Below are 7,029 nucleotides of genomic sequence, written 5' to 3'. Positions count from 1 at the left end.
AGGAATCAGGTTAGTCATAGGAGATTTAGTCTCTCTCTCTCTCTCTCTCTCTCTCTCTCTCTCTCTCTCTCTCTCTCTCTCTCTCTCTCAGATCTTCTAAGGAATCAGGTTAGTCATAGGAGATTTAGTCTCTCTCTCTCTCTCTCTCTCTCTCCTCTCTCTCTCTCTCTCTCTCTCTCTCTCTCTCTCTCCTCTCAAATCTTCTAATAAATCAGGTCAGTCATAAGAGATTGTCATGGTTTTATTTTTTTTCTCTCTCTCTCTCCTCTCTCTCTCTCTCTCTCTCTCTCTCTCTCTCTCTCTCAAATCTTCTAATAAATCAGGTCAGTCATAAGAGATTGTCATGGTTTTATCTCTCTCTCTCTCTCTCTCTTCTCTCTCTCTCTCTCTCTCTCTCTCTCTCTCTCTCTCTCTCTCCTCTCTCTCTCTCAGATCTTCTAAGGAATCATGTTAGTCATAAGAGATTTAGTCTCTCTCTCTCTCTCTCTCTCTCTCTCTCTCTCTCTCTCTCTCTCTCTCTCTCTCTCTCTCAGATCTTCTAAGGAATCATGTTAGTCATAAGAGATTTAGTCTCTCTCTCTCTCTCTCTCTCTCTCTCTCTCCTCTCTCTCTCTCTCTCTCTCTCTCTCTCTCTCTCTCAGATCTTCTAAGGAATCAGGTTAGTCATAAGAGATTTAGTCTCTCTCTCTCTCTCTCTCTCTCTCTCTCTCTCTCTCTCAGATCTTCTAAGGAATCAGGTTAGTCATAAGAGATTTAGTCTCTCTCTCTCTCTCTCTCTCTCTCTCTCTCCTCTCTCTCTCTCTCTCTCTCTCTCTCTCTCAAATCCTCTAATAAATCAGGTTAGTCATAGAGATTTAGTCATGGTTTTATTTCTCTCTCTCTCTCTCTCATCTCTCTCTCTCTCTCTCTCTCTCTCTCTCTCTCTCTCTCTCTCTCTCTCTCTCTCTTTATCGGGACCTTTTTTGCTCTGAAGATCTCAAATATTGTTTTTGGAAGAAAAACGTGGTATAGAAAGCTGTGATAAGCCACTTTAATCGTTATCTCTCTCTCTCTCTCTCTCTCTCTCTCTCTCTCTCTCTATCGGGACATTTTCTGCTCTGAAGATCTCAAATATTGTTTTTGGAAAAAAACATGGTATAGAAAGCTATGATAAGCCACTTTAATCATTATCTCTCTCTCTCTCTCTCTCTCTCTCTCTCTCTCTCTCTCTCTCTCTCTCTCTCTCTCTCTCTCTCAAATCTTCTAATAAATCAGGTCAGTCATATGAGATTTAGTCATAGTTTTATTTCTCTCTCTCTCTCTCTCTCTCTCTCCTCTCTCTCTCTCTCTCTCTCTCTCTCTCTCTCTCTCTGTGAAAGAGGTAGATAATATCAACATGAGGACGAACAGCATGACAATGAGAGGACAGTAACATGAGGACCGAGGCCAGAGTCAGAAGTTCAGTCGGGGTCACCGGAAAGCAGTACAGTAGTAATGTATTTGCCTAGTATTCGCATGACCGCAGATCGATCCCCGCTGGGACCGTGAGTTTAAGCTGTTTACTGGTGAGACCACTGCTGTGGTTGGACACCACAGTGGGGAGTTGGGCTTACCCGGCTGACGTTCTGGTGAGTAACTATTCTGATGGAACTGGAACTAAATCCTGGAACCTTTAACCTTTAAGGCCTCCCCAAACCCGGTTCCTATTCACTTTTACTTTTAGGGGGTTTATTTCTCGCCTTCCATCAGACACTAAGAGTCTGTTCAGGCGGGCCTTGGTGTGTGAAAATAATTTCTTTCCAGTTAATGCTTTGCTCTGTATCTTTTCAGTTATTCGCTAGCATTTGTATTCAGGCTTATCCGCTCCTAGAGAAATTTAATTTTTCTTATTGGAGGTCTGAAGAGACTAGGATTTTTCTTATCAGTCAAAGGCTTCCGTTTATCGTCTCACATATTTCTCTATTCGCATCACAAAGGTCTCCGTCTACGATCACAAAATCGCACCATTCCTTAACAATGGGTCGCAAACGACATTTTTGAATAGTCTACCATTTTGTCAATAGGGCATCCCGTCGGTCCAATTGGGCACTATTTGGTTCCTCTCCGTTGTGAATGACGGCCGAGGACCTTCCATTTACTCTCCTTCAGAGGCTTAATGAATCCTTGGGGCTCCGGTATTGGAGATGGGTATCCTTTATTGTGTCGGTAGATTTCGCTCGATGATATGTAAATGCAATTTGCCGGGGCGAAGATTTATGGAAGACGGCCTCACTTTACTTAACTAATATTTTTCATTTCAAAATGTTATTACCTCCGCCAACGAAGTTGGAAGGTTATATTTTAACCCTTGTTTGTGTGTGTGGTTTGTGAACAGCTTCCTGGTTAAAGTTTAAATCGTAGCGTAATTAAACTTGCAGGGATTAACCGTAATGTAAAATGCTGGAAATGATTAAATTTGGAAGGTCAAGGTCAAAGATCACGACCAAGCAAAATGTCCAATTCACGTAATCAGCCATAAGTTTGGACATCATTGTCACAGAGACTTCAAACTTGGTTCATAATTCAGTGAATGAAAATTCACGCCAATTAATACATGCTAAGGTCAGTGGTCAAGATCAAGGTCGAGTAAAAGGTCGAGAAATAAGCTGCCGTAAAGGAGGTCTATGCTCTACTGGGTGCCCCTTTAGATTTACTTTTTAGTTAAGTAAACTGGTCAATAGAAGCATAACAAAAAGCAAATGAACCTTGTTGTTACTGTAGAAAGAATATATAAACAATTTAAGTATCTTATTTCTAAATGAAGAAATACCCAAATGCCCCAGTATAGAATTTATGCAAGATTAAACATTCAAAGAATATTATAGATTTGTTTTAATATGTATAATTGAGTTTTTTTTTTTTTATAACATTTCATATTCTAAAAATATTATTAAAATATCGATCATAATTTCTTCCATTCAAGTTTAGTTTAACCAACCATAACTGTATTGGATCCTAATGGATGTTTTACTGTCTTCTGGAGAGTCTTATATTAGTCTTTTTCTCTCACTCCTTTCATATTAAATGTTTTATTAAAAGGTTTTGTAACAGAAACTGGTGATGAAAAAAGATGTATTGTTTTAATATGGTCACATAATACGTAGAGTTAAAAATTAAAATCTGCAAATAAATATTTGCATCTTAATTGTGTTTAGTTTTAAACTTTTTAAGGGAAACACTTTCTAGAGAGAGAGAGAGAGAGAGAGAGAGAGAGAGAGAGAGAGAGAGAGAGAGAGAGAGAGAGAGAGATTTAAATTTACGAAAAAATACTGTCCAATTTCTCGTATCTTCTTTACATATATTTTTTTCTCTTATATTTCAGATTGACAGATAATTCCTTTGAACCTTTATAGCTATACAACAAGCTTCTCAGATACCATAGAAAGCGCTGTATAGGCCGCTTTTCATCAGACCTGTCTTGCAGTGATTTCATCAACTCACGGATGTATTGCAAGGTATATTTTTAGCAAATATTTTATTTAAATTTTTCGTTATGCATTTTTTTTCTAATTTAAAGGTAGTAGATGTATTCAGTGATCTTTTTTTTTATACTTGGTTCTGTTTCCGCATAATTTTTTCCTTATGTTATAATTTACACTTTCATAAATGTAGTAAAGATTATAGAAGTTATAAGAATATCACGACTAAGATGGTGTGGACATGTGGTGAAGTGTGGATGGTGGAGAGGAAGTGAGGAGGGCTTGCAAAGAACTTGTAAGAGGGAGAAGATTAGGACATGTTGTGAGAATGGATGGTGGAGAGGAAGTGAGGAAGGCTTGCAAGGAACTTGTAAGAGGGAGAAGATTAGAAGGGACGTATAGAATTAGATAGTGAGATAAGGTGGTGGATGATAATAGTAGTTTTTTGAAAGAGGATGCCTTTGATAGAAGGCATTGGAGAGGTTGCATCAGGCAACCGACCCCTTAATGTAAGGATAACGGTTTTGACACATTAATTATATTCTGATATAAATTGTATTTTATCAAATTTGGGTAAAAAAGTTATTAATAATTTATCGAAAAATTATCTAATAGCATAAATGTAATTACTTATATCTGTAATCAGCAAAAATTCTTCATCATGTATTTAATCTCATTGTGTTATGCGGTAATTAAAACAACGATTTATGGTGAAAATAATTCCGGTTTCCAGATCATTTTTTTATTGCTATATTCATCAAAGTGAAAGGTAAAACTGAATATTATTTTTCGAACATGAAAATATGGAGATTACCTTCCAATTTATAATCTTGATGTATAGAAATATTAGTATTCATGAATTATGAATGACTGCATACCTATGAATGTGTATGTAGATATTTTTATATATTACAGTGTATGTATATATATGTATATATATATATATATATATATATATATATATATATATATATATATATATATATATATATATATATATATATATTGTTGAAAGGCTTTGTTTCCTACCATGATCAACAAAGCTGTACTAGTTAGTCAGCGACACCCATATTAGGTTGGTTTGCTGTGAGAGATCAGGCAAAAGTGTCCCACCATCACCTATTCGCAGTGGCCAGCATGGCGATGAAAATGGCTAAACCCCATGCATGACCAAGACATTTCTGAGTCCTTTGTCCTATAGGGGATTAGAAACTGATGCATTTGATGTTGCTGTAGTATGTATGTATGTATACAATATATATGTGTGTGTGTGTGTGTATACATAATACATATGTACAGGATCATATATATATGTATATATATATGTGTATGTATGTATGTATATATATACATATATATATATACATATATATAATGCATATATATGTATGTATGTATGTATATGTATGTGTGTTTGAGTATGTGTGTATACACTAACGCAAGGGTAAAATTCCGTCCCTTAACTGAACAACAAAGGCGTATATTTAGGCGATAATGGCCCAGTCTCTTAAACATATCAAGATCAACGGATTAAGATTACTGATGGGGATCTAAGATTTCATTTCAACAAAGAGAGAGAGAGAGAGAGAGAGAGAGAGAGAGAGAGAGAGAGAGAGAGAGAGAGAGAGAGAGAGAGAGAGAGAGATTTAAATTTACGAAAAAATACTGCCAATTTCTCTTATCTTCTTTATATATATTTTTTCTTTTACATTTCAGATTGACAGATAATTCCTTTGGACCTTTATAGCTATACAAGCTTCTCAAATACCATAGAAAGCGCTGTATAGGCCGCTTTTCATCAGACCTGTCTTGCAGTGATTTCATCAACTCACGGATGTATTGCAAGGTAAGTTTTTATCAAATATTTTATTTAAACTTTTTCTTTATGCATTTTTTTCTAATTTAAAGGTAGTAGATGTATTCAGTGATCTTTTTTTTATACTTGATTCTGTTTCCGCATAATTTTTTTCTTATGTTATAATTTACACTTTCATAAATGTAGTAAAGATTATAGAGGTTATAAGAATATCACGACTAAGATGTTGTGGACATGTGGTGAAGTGTGGATGGTGGATAGGGAGTGAGGAGGGCTTGGCAGGAACCTCTTAAAGGGAGAAGATTGAGAGGGAGGCAGAGAGTTAGATAGTGAGATAAGGTGATGGCTGATATGGAGAGAAGTTTGGAGGAAGAGGATGCCTTTGATAGAAGGGATTGGAGAGGTCGCATCAGGCAACCGTCCCCCTCCAGATGCTGAAGCCTTGATGAGGATGGGGGCCTTAGGGATTAGCAGCTGGGCTCGAATGAACAGTGGGAACTACTTCCCACTGGACCTCGGTGCCCAGCTGTCGATCCAGCAAAATGAGTAAGCACTTTCTCTTTTGCTTTTGGTTATTTCTTTTTTCTCCCATCTCTTCCTTTTGGGCTCGATATTGTTGACGACTTTGGCATGTTCGATTATACTTTGGATGCTGCTTTGAATTTGGCACAGTGTGGGATGGACGGCATTCCATCTCAACCTGTGCCAATTTAGACGCCATCACCCTCTGGCAGACCCCATTGGGTGCAGACCAAGTCTGTTAAGAGTCGGGCTCCAGTGATCCGGTTTTAAGTGACCCATATTTGCGGGTAATGGGTGACGCCAAGCATTGAAATCGACGGTGGGAGGGGCTAACTACCCCCACTGACCAGTGTACGCCCACCTTAAGAGAGGCAGCCCCTCTCTAATAGAGGACTGGTCCCCGCTGAAGCCTCTTCTCGTGTTGGGCCACACGGGATAGGAGGAATGACATCCTCCGATATGAGGTGGATAACCCGGCTTGCTCATAACAAAAAACCCACCCCTCTGTTGACGACCTGGAAAATCCAAACATGGACCTCAGTACAGACAGCTCGAACTCGGGTTCTAACATTATAACATTGGAACCTTATTCACATCATGTGAATAATAAAACACTAGAGAAGAAGAGAGAGAGAGAGAGTGAAAAATTATGACAGTACAGAAAGATGTAGAAAAGTAGAAGTATTACCTGGTCACTATGAAGTAGTGTTTTATGAAAATTTTTTTATCTTGGAATTTGAAAACGGAAGAAATGAGCGTGTAAATGTTTTTAAAGCTGATAGGGAAATAGTTTCTTTATGTGGAGGGCAGCCAAAAATTCTACCCCACGGAAATGGAAGTCTTTTGATAGACACCATCCCCATTACAAGGTGAAAGGTTAAAAACACTTACAACATTGAATGGTCATAGCGAAAAATGCGTTTCTCACCCTACTTTCAACCAGAGTAGAGGTGTGATATATGCTCCAGAATTGTTGGGTATAGAGGAAAAAGAAATTAAGGATGAAATGAAAAACGAGGAGTAGTTAAAGTAGTAAGAATGAGAAAGAGAGTTGGAGAACACCGTATTCCTCTTGCTACTCTAATTATAACATTTGATCAATGCCGATTACCAAATGTTATAAAAGCTGGTTGGCTATCTTTGAAGGTAAAACCATATATCCCTTCACCATTGCGATGTTATCATAGCCAAATGTATGGCCATTTAAGCCAGAAATGTAAGGAAAAACTAAACAATAAGCCAGCTGTTTGTCCC

General features: G+C 37.7%; 1 long non-coding RNA gene across 1 annotated transcript in view; it reads left to right on the top strand.

The window, feature by feature from the left end:
* The window catches only part of LOC137617316 (uncharacterized), a 164,564-nt gene extending 159,281 nt beyond the window's left edge, over window positions 1-5,283 (top strand). Inside the window, exons 4-5 of the long non-coding RNA XR_011039614.1 lie at window positions 3,341-3,473; window positions 5,154-5,283. This is a non-coding gene — a long non-coding RNA (uncharacterized lncRNA). The remainder of the gene's footprint in view (window positions 1-3,340; window positions 3,474-5,153) is intronic.
* Window positions 5,284-7,029: the final 1,746 nt, after the last annotated feature.

The sequence above is a fragment of the Palaemon carinicauda genome, chromosome 23 (genome assembly GCF_036898095.1).
Source record: "Palaemon carinicauda isolate YSFRI2023 chromosome 23, ASM3689809v2, whole genome shotgun sequence".
NCBI classification, from domain to species: domain Eukaryota; kingdom Metazoa; phylum Arthropoda; class Malacostraca; order Decapoda; family Palaemonidae; genus Palaemon; species Palaemon carinicauda.
The sequence above is the reverse complement of the archived record's forward strand: the minus strand, read 5'-3'. Positions and strand labels throughout refer to the sequence as shown.